The sequence below is a fragment of the Hylobates moloch genome, unplaced genomic scaffold (assembly GCF_009828535.3).
Source record: "Hylobates moloch isolate HMO894 unplaced genomic scaffold, HMol_V3 SCAFFOLD_4, whole genome shotgun sequence".
Lineage (NCBI taxonomy): Eukaryota > Metazoa > Chordata > Mammalia > Primates > Hylobatidae > Hylobates > Hylobates moloch.
In genome coordinates, this window is record NW_026652279.1 from 46,612,739 (window position 1) to 46,632,594 (window position 19,856).

General features: G+C 37.6%; 1 long non-coding RNA gene across 2 annotated transcripts in view; it reads right to left on the reverse strand.

The window, feature by feature from the left end:
* Positions 1 to 19,856, reverse strand: part of LOC116466927 (uncharacterized) — a 73,494-nt gene that overhangs the window by 33,453 nt on the left and 20,185 nt on the right. For both annotated transcript variants that reach the window (XR_009213125.1, XR_009213126.1), the window contains exons 2-3: positions 18,374 to 18,494; positions 16,848 to 17,782 (exon numbers count right to left, since the gene is read on the reverse strand). This is a non-coding gene — a long non-coding RNA (uncharacterized LOC116466927). The remainder of the gene's footprint in view (positions 1 to 16,847; positions 17,783 to 18,373; positions 18,495 to 19,856) is intronic.

Consider the following 19,856-nt stretch of genomic DNA (forward strand, 5'->3'; position numbering starts at 1 on the left):
ATGTCTTGTAATTTAGTAAGAGTAAAGCAACGCCTTAAGAAAATGTCAGAATTTGAACCAATTCTTTCATCTATAAGTGTGTTTTTTAATCAAAACTCAATCTCTAGAAAGACTATTATAATTTCTCTCTAATTATAGACAGCTTGGTCACATAAAAGTTTTTCTTCCTTTTTTTTTTTAATAGATCCTCTTACTAAGACTTACACTGACCATTCATGACTGCTTGGAAGTTCTGGTTTGTCCTGAACATCCCCCATTTTTAAAACAACCAGTTGTTTTATTCTAGGACAAAATTTACCATATAAGCTTTTTTCTCATATAAAGTTATTTTTCTTTAAGCTTTCTCACCAAAAATACCTCTTTAATTATATTAATATAACTTTCTTTACATCTCTCTTATTTCCTGGTTTCTTTTTCCTTGTTGTATACATAACCTTTAAAGAAGCTTTGAATTAGACAACAATTATTCACCTTTTAAAAAGGGCACACTTTTTTAGAAAGAATGTTTTCCTACAATTTTTTTGAAAATACCCAATTGATGAAATATCTATTATTTAATTTAACTTTAGTTTCTAAATTATGACAATTTTGTCTACAAATATTTATCCCATTACATTTACCTAATTATTTTAATAGTTTACCTAGATTATTTATGAAACCTGAAATAGTCATCATTTAAAGTTATGAAACTATCACTGCAAAATTATAACTGGGACAATGAAAAAGATCTGACCCAACCTACTCCATCTTGCTTTTAACCTCCAAGCTGTCCTTGTTCATTTCCGGGCATTGGATGAACTAACTTTGGGAGTAATGTAGTTTATAGTTTAGTTTTGAAACAGATGATAACAGTCCTTCACAAAACAAACCCCCTTCCCGCCTGGGGACTTGACTGCCTAAAGCTATAGATTAGAAGTTATGGCTATTTCACTAAATAATTCAGTATTTAGCTATTTTCATTAAATCAATATCAACCTCTTATTTATCAAAAATTATACAAGCAAAGATAATTCTATTTTGGGCTGGGTTTATAGTTTTGTATCCCTTATGCCAAATTTTGACACCTTAGAGTATTTGGCAGGGGTAAGTATGAAATTGCTTGATCAATGAATGAAAACAAACATGTATGCTGAAAATTCTTAAGACATCTCTACTGTTCTTTACCAATAATTTTAAAGCTAGCTTATTAAAGATTTTACTTAAGTCACATGAACTTGAAAAGCATTGGTGTTCATTATTTAATTTATGAGTACTCATTAAGCCAATTTGGTACCTTGTGGCCAAAACACAACAAAATACATGTACATACACATAAACACACACATACATTTTCATACACTAAAGATCCTATAGCTTTTACTTCAGAACTCTAGCCATGAGATATTAATACAAACTTATTGGTCTGCAAAAACAGTAACGAAAACGAATGGTTGGAGTCTAACAGTGGATTTTATCTTCATCAAAAAGTAACAGCAGCTTTAAAGCAGGGAGAAAAGAAAACAGAGAAAAAGAGAACTTAAGAACTCTGTAGCTTGAAGGTTGATCTTAGCGCCCCTTTTCTTTCATGTAAATGTGAACAAAGACCATAATATTTCCGTTTAACACAGACTCTAACAAGTAAAGGTGCCATAAAACCAATGGAGTGCCCAAAACGGGGTCATTCTCCTTGTTTTATTCTCATTTTTAGATTATTAATTTCCCACTTTTCTTTTTCTTTTTTTTTTCTTAAAAGGAGGAACTGAGCTATGGCCTAGGGTTTTTGTGGTGTGTGCTGATTGTGGGTGGGACTCCATAGTGTGTTACCACTGAGTTGTTGCCACCCTCTTTCATGTCTCAGTTTCATCCTCTGGAGGTCTAGCACCTCCAGGAGGGCTTAAAGCTCAGTGACCAGCTCCCATATGTGCTTCCTGGATGAGCCCTTTTTTAAACAAGTTTGATGGGGATTCTCCATAGGGCTGCTGCAAATCACAGGTGGTCAACCCTCTCTACACTCCCATGAGGCCCCTGGTCACCCACGGGTGCCTTTCAGCAGGGTGGAGCAAAATGTTCATTCTCTTCGAAGCTGAGGAAACTAAATCTCTCATTTACCTATGAAAACAACAGTTCAGTTTCTCACACAAATGCGCACATACAAGCCAAACTGATATTAATTCTGGGAGAAAAAGCAATGGAGAAGACCCTTTAGAATGCATCTCCGAATTAGAAGTAGAATCCTTAAACAATAACTTCCTAGGAGAGAAAGAAAGAAAAAAAAAAGCCAAAACCACTTCCTGTAAACCACCTTCAGCCACCCCTAACTTTGGAGTTCTTGCCTACCATTATACACACCAAGGTCAAATCTTCTCACAGTACAAGGTAATCTCTGGTAGCCCCAAAGCCAAACAGGTCAAGTCATGCAATACAGGAGAGCAGAGCTTTTAGACCCAAGAAGACTGTGCCCATGACTCTTGAAACTCCACAAAGAAAACAGTACACCCCAAAAGGGGTGAGTGGTGCCTTTGTTCTGAGTTCTCTAAGGAGTTTGAGTCATTAGAAGCCTTCTCTCTAGATTTTTCTTGGTACTGAAGATGACAAAGGGGGAAGGCAGTATGGGGTGGAAGAAAAGTAAACAAAAGAACAATTGTTGTTTTGTTTCTTTTGTTTTTTTTTCAGACTGGAAGCAAACACAGAAACCAAATGCATGGTTTTGGGGTTTTGTTTTTTGTTTTTTCCTCTTTTACAGCTGTGAGGAATTTTAGCCAATTCAGAGAGACCTTGTTTCCCATACTTTGAAATTCTCATTCAGATTTGACCAAGTCAGGTAGGGTTGGTCAAAGCTGAAAGGAGAAGGACCAGAACAAACAACAACAACAACAAAACCAACAATATGATTACTGAGCACTCTAATGGTAAGGAGAAATTAAGATCAGCTGGTTGTTAATTTTAACTTTAGCCAAGACAAAACACCAATTCAGCTACTTATGTAGGGATGGGTCTCAGACTGATGACTGCTCTCTTCCACCCTGGAAGCAGGAAAAAACTCAAACTCACCTTCCCTGTTGGAAGGAAGCTCAAACTCTAGAAAGGAGTTACCTCCCTTGCATCATCATGGAAGCAGGAAAACTTGCGTCCTTTGTTGGAAGCAAGCAAAACTCCCCCTTCCCCGAACCAAGAAAAAGGAGTTCTATGGCAGAATAAACTTTAGATCTTGATCAAATTTGGGGGGATCAGGGATTCTCTGAAGGTGATGCTTCCAGGCCTCAGCAAATTATTCTATTGGTTTGAGCCATAAAGACAGCTCAAACTGGTACTAAGCACCAACAGGAGATATGTCAAAGGTCAGGAGAACCTCCACTCAGAATCCCTTTGTGATTACCAAATGTGAACTCCAAATATCTGAGACAGGTCTCAGTCAATTCAGGAAGTTTATTTTGCCAAAGTTAAGGACACGTGCCCATGATACAGCCTCACAAAGTCCTGACTACACGTTTCCAATGTGGTCAGGACACAGCTTGGTTTTATACATTTTAGGGAGATATGAGACATCAATCAATGTATGTAAGATGTACATTGGTTTGGTCCGAAAAGGCAGGACAACTCCAAGAGGGAGCAGGGAGTGGGGTGGGGGGCGCTTCCAGGTCATAGGTAGATAAGAGACAAACCAAACGGTTGCATTTGTTTGAGTTTCTGATTAGCCTTTCCAAAGGAGGCAATCAGATATGCATTTATCTCAGTGAGCCGAGGGATGACTTTAAATAGAATGGGAGGCAGGTTTGCCCTAGCAGTTCCCATCTTGACTTTTCCCTTTAGCTTAGTGATTTTGAGGTCCCAAGATTTATTTTCCTTTCACAAGGAGATGGTGCTAAACCATTAGAAACTGCCCCCATTATCTAATCACCCCCTATCAGGCGCCACCTCCAACACTGGGGATTATAATTCAACATGAGATTTGGGCGGGGACACAACCAAACCATATCATTCCGCCCCCTGGCCCCTCCAAATTTCCTGTCCTTCTCACATTGCAAAATACAATCATGCCTTCCCAATAGTTCCCCAAAGTTTTAACTCATTCCAGCATTAACTCAAGAGTCCAAAGTCCAAAATCCCATCTGAGACAAGGCTAGTCCCTTCTTTCTTTCTTTTTTTTTTGAGACGCAGTCTCGCTCTGTTGCCCAGGCTGGAGTGCAGTGGCACAATCTCGGCTCACTGCAAGCTCTGCATGGGTTCACGCCATTCTCCTGCCTCAGCCTCTCAGCTAGTCCCTTCTTTCTATGAGCCTGTAAACTCACAAACAAGTTAGTTACTTACAAGACACAGTGGGGGTATCTGACTGTTACAAATTAATTTTGCTGCCCTCAAAATCCTCAGTGCTCTTCTTGTTCATTTCTGTCTCCCCCCAACTTTTGGCCTATACTGATCTTTTTACTATCTCCACAGTTTTGCCTTTTCCAAAATGTCACATAGTTGGAATCATGCAGTATGTAGTCTTTTTTGATTGGCTTATTTCACTTGGTAAATGTATTTAAGTTTCCTCTGTGTTTTTTCATGGCTTGATAGCTCATTTCTTTTTAGCACTGAATTATATTCCATTATCTGTTCCACAGACAATCAACAAACTGTTCCACAGTTTATCCATTCACCTACTGAGGGACATTTTGGTTGCTTCTAAGTTTTGGCGATTATGAATAAAGCTGCTATAAACGTTGGTATGCAGGTTTTTGTGTGGACATTTTTCAACTCCATTGTGTAAACACCAAGGAGCGCAATTGCCGAATTGCATAAAAGTCTATTTAGTTTTGTAAGAAACTGCCAAACTATCTTTCAAAGTGGCTGTACCCTTTTGCATTCCCACCAGCAATGAATGAGAGTTCTTTGTTCCTCCACATCCTCACCAGCATTTGGTGTTGTAAGTGTTTTATGTTTTGGCTATTCTAATTGGTATGTTGTGGTATCTCATTGTTTTATTTTGTATTTCCCTAATGACATATGATGTGGAGAATCTTTCATGTTTATTTGTCATCTGTATTTCCCTGATGACATACCATATGGAGCATCTTTTCATATGTTTATTTGCCATCTGTATATCTGTAAGTGAGAACACACAGTATTAGGTTTTCCGTTTTTGCATTATTTTGCTTAGGATAATAACCTCCAGCTCCATCCATGTTGCTGAAAGGACACAATTTCATTCTTTTTTATGGCTATGTAGTATTCCATGGTGTATATGTATCACATTTTCAAGTCTACAGTTGATAGGCATCTTCATTGATTATGTTGTTTGTTTTCTTATTGTTGGTTTTAAGTGTTCTTTGTACATCTTGGATTTATCAGATATATCTTTCACAATATTTTTCCCAGTCTTTTTATTCTCTTGACAGTGTCTTTCACAGAGCAGAGATTTTTACTTTTAATGAAGTTCAACTTACTAATTATTTATTTTATGAGCCTTTGGTGTTTATCCAAAAAGTCATTGCAAAGCCCAAGGTCATCTAAATATTCATCTATGTTAACTTTTAGGAGTCTAAGAGTTTTGCATTTTAGTTAGTTCTTTGAGCCGTTTTAACTTTTGTAAAGGATGTAAAGTTTGCATCTAGATTCTTTTTTTTTTGTTATGTAGATGTCCAGTTGCTCCAGCACCATTTGTTGAAAAGACTGTCCTTACTCCATTGTATTACTTTTCCTTTTTAATCACAGATCAGCAGTCTATATTTATGTGGGTCTATCCCTGAGCTCCCTATTCTATTCCATTGATTTATTTGTCTGTTGTTTTGCCAATACCACACTGTCTTGATTACTATAGCTTTATAGTAAGGCTTGAAGTTTGGTAGTGTCACTCCTCAACCTGTGTTCTTCCTCAATATTGCATTGGCAATTCTGGGCCTTTTGCCTTTCCTTATAAACACTGTAATCAGTTTGTCCTTATCCACAAAATTACTTGATGGGATTTTGATTGGGTATATTAGTCAAGGTTCTCTAGAGGAACAGAACTAATAGGAGAGGTGTATTTATAGAGGGGAGTTTATTAAGGAGTATGGACTCATATGATCACAAGGTGAGGTCCTACAATAGGCCATCTTCAAACTGAGGAGCAAGGGAACCAGTCTGAGTACCAAAGCTGAAGAACTTGGAGTCTCATGTTCGAGGGCAGGATGCATCCAGCACAGGAGAAAGATGTAGGTTGGCAGACTAAGCCAGTCTAGTCTTTTCACGTTCTTCTGCCTGCTTTTATTCTGGCCATGCTGGCAGCTGATTAAATTGTGCTCACTCGGATTGAGGGTGGGTCGGCCTTTCCCAGTCCACGGACCAAATGTTAACCTCCTGTGGCAACACCCTCACAGACACACCCAGGAACAATACTTTGTATCCTTCAGTCCAATCAAGTTGACACTTAATATTAACCACCACATTGGGGTTGCCTTGAATCTATAGATCAAGTCAGGAAGAATTAATATTGGGACAAAATTGTGGCCTCCTAGCCACGAAATGAAATCTCTCTCCACTTATTTAGTTCCTTAATTTCTTTCATCAGAGTTATATAGTTTTCCTCATTTACATCTTGTACATTTTTTATATTTATGCCTAAGTATTTCATTTTTCAGGGTGCAAATATAAATGGCACTGTGTTTTAAATTTCAAATTCCACTTGTTCATTGCTGGCATATAGGAAAATGACTGACTTTTTAATATTAAGTTTGTATCCTGCAACTTTGCTTTAATTGCTGTTAGTTCCAGGGGTTTTACCAATACTTTCAAATTTTCTACATAGATATCATATCATCAGTGAACAAAAACAGTTGTTTATTCTTTCCCAACCTATATAACTTCTTTTTCTTTTTAAACTTTTTTAGTTAGGACTTCCAGTATGGTGTTGAAAAGCAATTGTTAGAAGGAAGATTCTTGCTTTATTTATAATCTTAATGAGAAATCTTTGAGTTTCTCACCATTGAGTACAATGTTAACTGTAGAGTTTTTTGTAGACATTCTTTCTCAAGTTGAAGAAGTTTCCCTCTACACCTAGTTTGCTGAGTTTTTATCATAAATGGGTGTTGGAATTTGTCAAATGCTTTTCTACATCTATTGATATGATCATGCTATTTTTCTTCTTTAGCCTGTTAGTGTGATGTATTACATTGATTGATTTTCAAATGGTGAATTAGCCTCATATATTTAGGATAAATCCCACTTGGATGTGGTGTATAATTATTTTTATACATTGTTGGGTTTAATTGGCTGGATATTTTGTTGAAGATTTTGGCATCTATGTTCATGAGAGAAATTGGTTATTGTTGTTTTTTTTTTTTCCTTACAGTGTCTTTGCCTGGTTTTGGTAGTGTGTAAAGCTGGCCTTATGCAATGAGTTACCAAGTATTCCTTCTCTTTCTGTCTTCTGAAAGAGATTGTAAAGAACTGGTATCAGTGGCTGGCAAGATGGTCAAATAGGAACAGCTCCAGTCTGCAGCTCCCAGCAAGATCAACGCAGAGGTGGCTGATTTCTGCATTTCCAGCTGAGGCACCAAGCCCATCTCATTGGGACTGGTTAGACAGTGGGTGCAGCCCATGGAGGGTGAGCCAAAACAAGGTGGTGTGTTGCATTACCCGGGAAACTCAAGGGATCAGGGAACTCCCTCCCCTAGCCAAGGGAAGCTGTGAGGGACTATGCCGTGATGAATGGTGCTTTCTGGCCCAGAAACTATGCTATTCCCATGATAGTCACAACCCATAGATCAGGAGATTCCCTCAGATGCCTACACCACCAGGGCCCTGGGTTTCAAGCACAAAACTGGGCACCCATTTGGGCAGACACTGAGCTAGCTGCAGGAGTTTTTTCATACCCCAGTGGCACCTGGAATGCCAGCAAGACCCTGTATCAAAAACAAAAAACAAACAACAACAACAGCAATAAAACATTATGGTGCATTTGTCACAATTAATGAACCAATACTAATATATTATCATTGATTGAAGTCAATACTTTATTCAGATTTCCTTAGTTTTACCTAATGTCTTTCTTTTGTTCCAAGATCACATCCAGGATACCACATTATATTCAGTAGCCATGTCTCCTTAGGCTCCTCTTGGCTGTGGTAGTTTTTCAAACTGTCCTTGGTTTTTATGACCTTCGCAGTTTTAAAGATTACTATTCAGGTATTTTGCACAATTTTTCTTAATTGAGATTTGCCTATTTTTTTTAACAATTAGACTGGGCTAATATTTTTTGGAGGAAGACCACAGAAGAAATGTGGTAGTATCATCACATCAGATCAAGGCTACATACTATCAAATATGGTTTATCGCTATTGATGTTAACCTCAATCACCTGGCTTAAGGTGGTATTTGTCAGGTTTCTCCACTGTCAAGTTACATTTTTGGTCTCTTTTTCCAACACTCTAGTTTTTGGAAGAGTTTTCCCTTACATTTTTAACTGAATATTTTCTATATAAGTGAAGCTTACTGATTTTAGTATTCACATATTATTTAAAGTAACACTAAATTATGAAGAGTAGACAGTCATCAAAATGTTTGCCAATTACAAAATATCAATGAGAAATTAGAGTACTACCATTAATAATGCACAAGAAAATATCTTTTTCCAATCTCGTTTAAAAAAAATACTTACTTTGCTATTCAGAGCAAATGCCAGATTATGAGACCCACAGAAAGCCACCCTGATTAAAATGTGATTCATTTAGAAGTGTTGATATATGGTAAGAAATATCCTATCCAGCTCCATACCTATTATCGTGGATTATTTTTCACTGTTCAGTAAATATTTTAGTTACTCTCTGTATTCGTTATATATTGCTGCACAAAAAAATTACCCCTACAATTTAATGGTTAACACATCAAGCAGTTTCTGTAGATCAGGAATGTGGACATGGCTTAACTGGGTCCTCAGCTTCAGGATCTCTCGCAAGGCCACAATCATGGTATCAGCCAGGGCTATCGTCATTTCATGCTTCAACTGAGGAAAAATCTGCTTCCAACTTCACTCTGTTTGTTTGCAGGCTTCAGTTCCTTGTAGGCTACTGAACTCAATAGGAGAGCCTCAGTCCCTCGCTGGGAATTGGCTGGGGTTCACCTTCAGTTCCTAGCCATATGAGTTTCTCCAAAATTGTAGCTTGCTTCATCAATGTGAGCAACCCAAAAAGGCAAGATGGAATGAGACAGTGCCCACTAGAAAGAGAAAGCTAGCAAGACTGAAGTAGTAGTCTTTCCTAAGTTAATTACAGGAATGACAGCCCATCACTTTTACTGAATTCTATCTATTCTAGAAGAGGGTAATTAAGTCCACACCATACTCAAGGAAAAGAGACAACACAGAGGTATGACATTGGAAACTATGTCATGAGCTGCCTACCACATTATCCCTGTGATGTTCCTTCCTATGGGAGGATTCTATATCTCTCTCTATTGAACAAAGGAATGACTATGTGACTTGCTTTAAGCTCATGAACTCTGACAAAAATAACACATTTTATAATGCTTTAAGGTATTCAAATGCCCATATTATAAAAATTACCTCAGAGAGGCTGAGACTTCTGGAATGGTCGAGTGAAGACACTGGCAAATCTTCTCCCCAAAAAGCAAAAATAAAATTGGACACTTGAAAAAAAACTCCCAACTATCAAAATCAACCAAAGGCATACAAATAACTCAAAAACTTATATTTAAGAAAACTACTGAACCTTGGGTAAGAATAGTGTTATTTAATGGCATTTTAGCCCACACCACCTTAGGACAGGATGGACCAGGAAAACCATCATCTTTACTGCCAAAGTGGACTGGCTTCATTTGGAGTAGAGTCGGAAGTCCCCATGTCCAGGACATTGTCAAAAACAACAGTGATCTTGGTGACAAATAATTGGGGAGGGATGACATCATAGCTAGCCTTAGGGTGTGATTAAGCTTAGAGCAAGCAACAGATTAGCAGACTAGCCAGAAATTTAATGAGAAAAAATGAAGAATGAGACAGCTTTCCTTATACTAAACACAAAAATTAACTCAAAATGGATCATAAACCCAAATGTAAGAATGAAAACTATAAAACTTCTAGAGAAACACATAATAGAAAATCTTCATGGTCCTGAAATTTCTTGGGTTAGGCAAAGAGTTCTTAGATATAACATCAAAGGCACAATGCATAAAAGAAAAAAATTATACATTGGATTTCATAAAAATTTAAAAAATTCTTGTCCCTCAAAAGACACTTAAGAAAAATGAAAAGACAAGCCACAGACTGGGAGAAGATATCTGCCAATCATAGACTTAATAAAAATGTTATCCAGAATATATAAAGAACTATTATAATTAAATAAGAAGATAACACACAAAAGAGGCAAAGAATTTGAATAGACGTTTCACCAAAGACATGGCTAATAAGTACATGAAAAGAGGCTCAATCACATTAAGTCATTTGAATTAGAAAATGCAAATTAAAACTGTAATGAGAAACCACTTCCTACCTATTAAAATGGCTATAATAAAAAAAGACAAACAAAAATAAGTGTTGATGAAGATATGGAGAAACTGTAACCCACATATGTTGCTGGTAGGAATATAAAATGATTTGTCACTTTGTAAACGTTTAACAGTTTCTTAAAAAGTCATAAAAACTTCTGACATGCTACAGCACAGATGAACTTCAAAAACATGCTGAGTGAAAGAAGTCAGACATAAAAGATTACCTATATGTTTTCATTCATATGGAATATCTATAAAAGGCAAATTTTTAGACAGAAAGCAGATTAATTATTTTCTAGGGCTGGGTGTAGCAATGAAGATTCACTGCAAATGGACTCAGGAGATGTTTTGGGGGCAATGGACATGTTCTAAAAGTGGCCTGTGGTGGTCAGTTGCACAATTCTGTAAATTTACTAACAAACATTGAATTGTACACTAAGAATGGCTAAATGTATGAAAATTATACTTCAATAAAACTGTTATTAAAAAGCAAAACACCTATGTTTAGTTTGCCACATCTCTCTCTCTGTGTCAGGACGATCAGTTATGTTCCAGATAGGAGGTGTTTCAACAGCCTAGGTGCCAGAATGAACACACATAAGGAGCAGAGTGCAGGAAACTCATGATGGATGTGAACAAGAAAATAACCTTTGTTGTTGTAAGTCACTGCAATTGAGATTTGGGAATCATTTTTTACCACAGCATAACATAGTTTATCCTCACTGCTAGACTTATCTTTCTGAGAAATAAAATATATCATTACATACTGATGTTAAATTCTTCAATGGAGAACTTCTATTTAAGAAGTAAGTTTATTATAAGTGTATTTTCTATAATTTCATAACATAACTTTATGGTTCCTTGAGTTAAAAATACAAACTTTCTGTTACATCCTTTTAGGTTTCATGCAACTCTGAATCATACGACAAAATTATTTACATATATTTGCATAGCACTTTACCAAGAGTTGGGAATATAGTAAGGAACAATATAGACATGGCCCCTACCTTCACAAAGCTTATAGTTAAAAAAAAAACAATGTTTATTATCTGTTTGCTTTCTATAATATATTTTAAAACAACTATATATTTATTTTCATGTTCCATGATAGTTTTTAAAATAAAGGAAGTAGATGATTGTTCTTTCAATTTAAACTTCTGTGACTATCACTTCTAATTTGCCAGATAATTTTTACAATGCATATTTTAATTTGTATTCATTTTTTATTTCTACCAGCAGATGGAACCCTTTAGATTTATTTTGTCTCAAACAGCACTATATAAACTTTTGTGATTTCTTCTAATTTTTAAGAATTCTTTTTTCTTTGATTTAATATTTATTTCTAGAACACAAGTTAATGATAATAGGCAAAGATAGTCATTCTACATTCCAAAAAACACCTCCACATTAATAAAATTCATATCGGCATATTCAATTAAAGAATATTCAATTAAATATTCACATATTCACCCTATCTCACTCCCCTAAGTCGCCACATTCATAAATACACACAAAAAAATTGCAAGACACATGGCCTCAGGGCCAAACACTGCATTCTTTAAGGTGTTATGGTACTTTGCAGAAACATTTGTATGCATCTCTGCAAAGGTATAGAGCAAAAGACCTGTTCTAGGAGCAAAACCACACCAGAATGTGGCACTCCAAAGAATGGTCAAAAAGCAGTTCTCCAGCTTTGTGGTAGCTTCTCCCTCTGCACACAGCACCGCTTGAGTTAAACCATGGTTACTGGTTTGAGGCAAAACAGTACAGCAAAAAGGATGACTTAACTTCTATAAGAAGCCACAGGCCAGACACAGTGGCTCATGCCTGTAATCCCAGCACTTTGGGAAGCCGAGGTGGGCAGATCACTTGAGATCAGGAGTTCGAGACCAGCCTGGTTAACATGAAGAAACCCCATCTCTACTCAAAATACAAAAAAATCACTTGAGATCAGGAGTTCGAGACCAGCCTGGTTAACATGAAGAAACCCCATCTCTACTCAAAATACAAAAAAAAAAATTAGGCGGGCACGGTGGTACATGCCTCTAGTCCCAGCTCCTAGGGAGGCTGAGGCAGAAGAATAACTTGAACCTGGGAGGTGGAGGTTGCAGTGAGCCGAGATCATGCCACTGCACTCCAGTGTGGGTGACAGAGTGAGACTCTGTCTCAAAAAAGAAAAAAAAAAAAAAAAAAAAAAAAAGGAAGCCGCAGATCTGCTTCTGTGGCTATAGCAGGCTTTGCCCCAGGAAATTTCTTCCTGAAGACTAAGGAGAGAAGAGAGAAGCTTTATAAGTGTCTACTCTGCTTTGCTTTGAAAACAGTTTGCAACAACTGGTTCTTCCACACCTGGACTGGATGATTCAGGCTGGAGTTTATTAATGAGCTAGGTTGTGGCCTTCTCCTTACAGACTTTTATTCCAGAGACCCATGCAAGTTTATCTCACAAGAATCACAAGTTCACCAGAGAGCTGGAAACCCATCCGTCTTCATTAAAATTTATTATGAAGGAAAGGTGGAAAAGAAGCAATATTGACTATACTAAAATCAAAATTTCTGTCCATAATCGTATATTTTAGAACTGGCCTTCTCTATTCTCCACTTTCCTGAAATTGTTCTCAGTCAAAAGTAGGAGAAAAAACTCATTATTATAAAAGAAACGCAGCTCTGGCCCTAGCAAATTTACTGTAAAGTGGCTCACACTACGTGGTCAACCTTACTTTCCACGATTCCCCATCATGAACCCAACTTTATAATCAAATCAGTGTTCTCATTGCTTTAAGCTAACTGCCACATCCATGTCTCATTGTTTCCACCTCCATTTCTTTGCTCCTGTTATCCCACCCTTAAGTCACTTTCACTTAATTACTTCCTTAGGGAATCCTCTCCCTTAAGACCTAGTCCAAGCTCTAAACGCTAAAAGATACTATCTGTTTCTCAGGGTTCTTAGGGCTCATATCAGACACTGAAGTGTAATTCCATACTATCAGGTATTAGCTAATGTTTGTTGAAGAGACCTGCTTAGCCTGAATGAGGATGGGCATGCAAATGAAACCTGGAGTTGGAATGGTCACATGGTATGTCTAAAGAGATTGGCCTGAGGCTTTTTCAGAATTCTCCCTTAGGTCAGTTCCAGTATTATACAGGAGCAGTAGGTTTATTCTAACACACCTGATGTGGTTAGTCTTTGTGTCCCCACACAAATCTCATTTTGAATTGTAATCCTCATAATCTCCATGTGTCGAGAGAGGAATCAGGTGGGAGGTGATTGGATCATGGGATGGTTTCCCCCATGCTGTTCTTGTGATAGTGAGTGAGTTCCTATGAGATCTTACGGTTTTATAAAGCAGTTTTCCCTGCTGTTGCTGGCTCTCTCTTTCTTGCCACCACAGGAAGAAAGTCTTTGCTTCCCCTTCATCTTCTACCATGATTGTAAGTTTCCTGAGGCTTCACCTGCTATGCAGAACTGTGAGTCAGTTAAACTTCTTTTCTTTCTTTCTTTTTTTTTTTTTTGAGATGGAGTCTCAGTCTGTCACCCAGGCTGGAGTGCAGTGGCACGATCTCGGCTCACTGCAAGCTCTGCCTCCCAGGTTCACGCCATTCTCCCGCCTCAGCCTCCTGAGTAGCTGGGACTACAGGCGCCCACCACCACGCCCGGCTAATTTTGTTTTTCTATTTTTAGCAGAGACGGGGTTTCACTGTGTTAGCCAGGATGGTCTCGATCTCCTGACTTCGTGATCTGCCCGCCTCGGCCTTCCAAAGTGCTGGGATTATAGGTGTGAGCCACTGCGCCCGGCCTACCTCTTTTCTTTATAAATTACCCAGTCTTGGGTAGTATTTTTATAGCAGTGTGAAAATGAACTAATACAATGCCTAAGCAAAACACGAAAATGAAGAGTTCAACTAAACTTGTCAAGTTTCCTGAGAGTGCATGATGCAAGAATAACACAAATACACACAATATCTGAGATGGGCACTGGAATAAGTTTATGGAGAAAACTTGAAAGAATCTAATTGTCAGGAAAAATAGAAACTCAGAAGTGTTTTGTGCTGATAGACTACTAAAGATCAGGTGAGACAAAAGCTGTCTCTGAAGATGCCAGGGCTGACACATGACAACCTATGCCAAATTCTTCCTCCATCCCCATTCCCCATATCTTGGCATTTTACAAGTCTCATGGTCACTGGACCTGCACTTGGAGAACACAGCTGTAACTCCAAAATGATTGAGTTTCCAACACTCAGCAGAGTGGAGTCTCATAATCAAAATTAAGTTCAGCTGAGAAATGTGATTAATAGTTATATTTCTTGCAAGCTGACTGTGTTGACTGAGACTCAAGCCCAAATTTCCGTCACTCTGATATCCTGCTATTAGGTATGGCACCAATCACTACAACCTCCAGCCCCCAAGAAAAATATATTCAGAATTGATGGGAAAAATTGAGGTTAAAAACATGTCTACACAGTATGAATGTTTTCAAATAGTTGTCCTATTGATGGAAATAATTTTGCATCATGTGTTTTAGTTAGTAGTAAAAGGAAGCCCAAATAGCTGATCCATAAGCTCTCTATGGTCACGTCCTCACCAGATTGACCAAATTTATAGGCAGAATAGCAGCAGACCCAAGTTTCTGTATTTATATTTCTTACTTGAACTTCATGATGAAAAACATAAAACTGTTCTGAGTTATTTTAACATTAAACACATTCATCCTTGGAATTGGAAAATGCTAATGCTTTCCTACGCCCATATGCTGAATAAAATTGAAAGTAAACAGAGCTAGCATATTTTGGGAATTGCTACTATAGTCATCAAAGCAATTAAAAACTCATTTCAAGGTGGTTATTATAGTAGTATTTGTTGTTATTTATATGTCTCAAGTAGGGGCACTTCTGTAGTTGTATATTATACCACATATATTATCAGTATAAAAACCAAGAAAACTTATCCACTTCATAAATATCAGGATTAGTCCTTAAGGCCTAAAATTTTCAGCTCCAACATCTTAAGGATGAAGTCCTTCCTATACTATCACAAGTTTAATATTTTGAAATAAAATTGCATTTATGGTCATAAAAGTATAATAGATTAAGAATAATAATGTTTGATTATTTGACTCATACCTACATGAATTTCCATTTATTTGATTAGATTGCCATAACCTTCTCATAAATTAAAAATCTTTTAAAGAATTAATAGTATAATTTGTCCCCGACTATAACATTGCTTACTCTGTCTGATATATTTGTTTACCAATGCACAAAGAGGAAAAAAATAAACTCTGTTGTAAGAACCTTATTTCCATTATGCTAAATATTATCTTAAAATTCTTAATAGAATAAGACTTTGCTATAAAGTTCCTCAGTAGGTCAATATTTTTCCCATTCTTATATAATTGTTTTTATATGAGAATTTATCTCTTCTACCACAGGGTAAACACATGAAGGACAGAGAAAAAACGTTGTACAGTGTTCTTTATACCTCTAGGTATCATACACTTTTGTAGGTCTGAGCTATACTTTATGCCTGGGAAAATCTCATTCTATATCTCAAGGAGCTTTCTGTGTACTCCTCTCTTTTCCTTGCAAACATGTGATCCATAGGGTGCCAAAGAAAGTGCTATTTACATAAAATTAAGCCAAAATTGAACAGCTTGTGACAGGCAAATCACAAAAGTGGCTGTCATCCTTACAAATGCCCTAAGCCTCTTCGTGGTGACCATTCATTTCCTGTGGAAGAATGAAAGTCTCTGTGTAGCCTAAACCTACTCCAGGAAACTATAACAGCTACATTGACATTTCCAGCCAACCTCAAAAGACCAAGATTCTTCCCTAAAAGGAGTCCTGATCTTGGATTCTGGGTTTTGACCTAGGTCATACCTTATACTCTGTGTGTATTTCCTGATTCTGTCAAATAGATATGTTGTCCTACATTTTCCACAGCTTTCCATGAGTGCTGCCTGATATTATGGAAACACATTAGAAGGTCTCGGCTACCAGTAAATAGACTTGCCCTTCTAATAGATGCTTGGGCTCCTTTCCTTGTGGTTTTAACCCCTGGTTTTCTATTTCATTGGATTTATCAGCTAAACTCAGAGTCTAGAGCAACCACAGAATGAAATACAGGACTTCTGTCAATAACTGAGGGGAAAGATTTGTTTCTTGGTCTGATTGGTGTAGTGTGCATCTGTGAGGACTAGAACCATTACAGATACAGCTGACACATAAGGAAGGGCTAAGAGAATCCCAGAGAGTTTGATCAAACCACATCCAAAGCTCCACTACATCTGGACTTTTAGCTGTAATGTGAACCAATACATTTATTATTTAAAGCAGTTTGTGATGAAGATCATGTAATATATGCCTAAAGTTTTCATTAACATCTTTGCCATTACATGGCAAGCGCTCACCTGAGAATAAAGTCAAAGTGAAGCAAAGCAGCACTGGGAAAGAAAGCAGGATAGATTGATTGCTGGTGACATCACTGGAGGTCCCTTCTTCATTGTAAATTAATGCAGTATCCTTTCTTATTTAAATTAATCTGAGTTGGGTTTCTTCTACTTGCAAATATGGAGTCCTGACTAATTCAGTAGTGTTTCTGGTTTGTACAATTTAGTGGCTCTGAAATGATTATCTGATTATCTTCTCAGTAAAAGGGGACCACCATGGGAACTAGATTTGAAAATAAAACAAATAAATAAATATAATGGTCTTTCAGGACTAAATTGAGTATAATATAGCCACTGGTCAGAAAAACTAAATTTAAGTTATTATTCAGCCCAAATCACCAATTCACTACTTTAAATGATAGTATTGACTAAAAAAATACAGAGAAAGTTTGAAAATGGCTTAAATAAATTAATTCTGTCACCCTTAATACCTGGTTAATGCCTATTCCATATGTTCCCATAGGATGATTATTATTTGTACTACATTGCAGGCTTCAAAGGAGGCTTGAGGCTTCCTCTGTCACCAAAACCATGAAATGAAGAAAGATTATGTAGATCAAGGTTAAAAGCATTGCTGGGTTCCAGTGTTAAGGGCTAAAACTTCCAATATGGCAAAGGGGTTTGGCATCCCTGTGGCTTCATTTTTTACCTTGTAGTTATTGTTTTAAGAAATCTCCTCTCTTTGCTTTCTTCATGGGAGGATCCTACTTTAGGCTTTTCTTTTCTTCCATGCATCTATTATTGTTACAGGAACTTTAGCTCCTTTTTTCTTAGAGTTTTCTTACCCTCTCCATACCTCCCTTGGCCTCTGCTGCTGCCACTCTCAGGCCCTGACGAATGGGCAGCACGTTGTATCAAGGGAGTCAGACAAGCAGACCACAGTGTGATGATTAAAACTGAAATTGAAACAGAGATTAGCTATATTAGATGATATTTCAACCAGCCTATGAAAACTAATCTCATGAGTCAATTCCATCCCACAATAAAGGATACCTCTACCATAATCTAAATGTCAGTCATAGTAAATTATTTGACATTACTCAAATTCTCTATGCTTTTAATCTCTCTAAGCCTCAGTTTCTCATTTGCATTAATGGAGACAGTAATTGTATCTAACTCATAAAGTAATTGTAAGAATTAATTGTATATGTAGAACCTAGGCACTGAGTAAGCATTCAATAAATGTTAGGTATTAAAACATACCTCCATCATGGCCCTTATTAGACTATAACAGAATTATCACATTTCTTTCAGTAGACCATGTGATCCATAAGGGCGAGCACCCTAATTTGTCATTATACACTAAATATTTTGTGAAATTAAGAAATTCCTGGCCAGACACAGTGGCTCATGCCTGTAATCCCAGCACTTTGGGAGGCCAAGGCGGGCAGATCACGAGGTCAGGAGATCGAGACCATCCTGGCCAACATGGTGAAACCCTGTCTCTACTAAAAATACAAAAATTAGCTGGATGTGTTGATGCATACCTGTAATCCCAGCTACTCGGGAGGCTTAGGCAGGAGAATCACTTAAACCCAGGAGGTGGAGGTTGCAGTGAGGTGAGATAGTGCCACTGCACTCCAGCCTGGCGACACAGCAAGACTCCATCTCAAAAAAAAAAAAAAAAGAAGTTCCCAGTAAATATTTGTTCAATATATAAATAACTTAAGGTTACAGTTCAGACTTCTATTAGCTATAAGGTGGAATAGAAAAAAGACTTTTTTGAAAAAATATTTATACCATATAAAAATCATACTTAAGTCATCTTATATAAATGCAAATAATAATGTATTGAAGTGAAAATTTTAAGATATGTGCTCTGCATTCTCACCAAATCAAAATGTTATATTACATTATAGTATAAACAAAAAAGCAAGCACCCATCCGCTATGTATACATCAAAGTAAATCAAGGTGCTGATAATGAGAATCAGGAATTGGGTACTCTGGTCTTTCATCACTTTCCTTTGGTCTTCTATCTCTATGGAGGAAATCAAATTTACTTCTGGCATACGTATGTTCAGATATCTTACACCAGTAGTCCTCAACATTTTTGGCACCAGGGACCAGTTTTGTGGAAGACAGTTTTCTCATGGACAGGGAGAGGGGTGGGAGGATGGTTCCAGGATGAAGCTGTTCCACCTCAGATCATCAGGCATTAGATTTTCATAAGGAGCAGGCAACCTTGATCTCTTGAATGTGCAGTTCACAATAGGGTTGATGCTTCTATGATAATCTAAGGTTGCTGCTAATCTGAAAGAAGGTGGGGCTCAGAGGTAATGCACAGTCACCCACTGTTCACCTCCGGCTTGTGCAGCCCAGTTCCTAACAGGTCATGGACCAGTACCAGTCCTCAGCACAGGGGTTGGGGACCCTTTCACACTGCAATGAAGAAATACCCAAGACTAGGTAATTTATAAAGAAAACAGGTTTAATTGACTCACAGTTCCACATGGCTGGGAAGGCCTCAAGAAACTTACAATTGTGGTGGAAGGCACCTCTGTGAAAACTCATTCAGTATCATGAGAACAGCATGGGGGTAACCGCACCCCCCCCATGATTCAATTACCTCCCACTGGATCACTCCCATGACACATGGGGATTATGGGAACTATAATTCTAGATGAGATCTGGGTGGGGACGCAGCCAAACCATATCATTCCACCCCTGGCTCCTCCCAAATCTGACGTCCTCACATTTCATAATACAATCATGCTTTTCCAACAGTCCCCACAAAGTCTTAGCTTATTCCAGTATTAACCAAAAAATTCAAGTCCAAAGTCTCATCTGAGACAAGGTAAGTCCCTTCCGCCTATGAGCCTGGAAAATTGAAAGCAAGTTAGTTACTTCCTACATAGAATGAGGGTATAGGCATTGAGTAAATACACCTGTTCCAAATGGGAGAAATTGGCCAAAACAAAGGGGCTACAGGCCCTATGCAAGTCAGAAATCCAATAGGGCAGTCATTAAA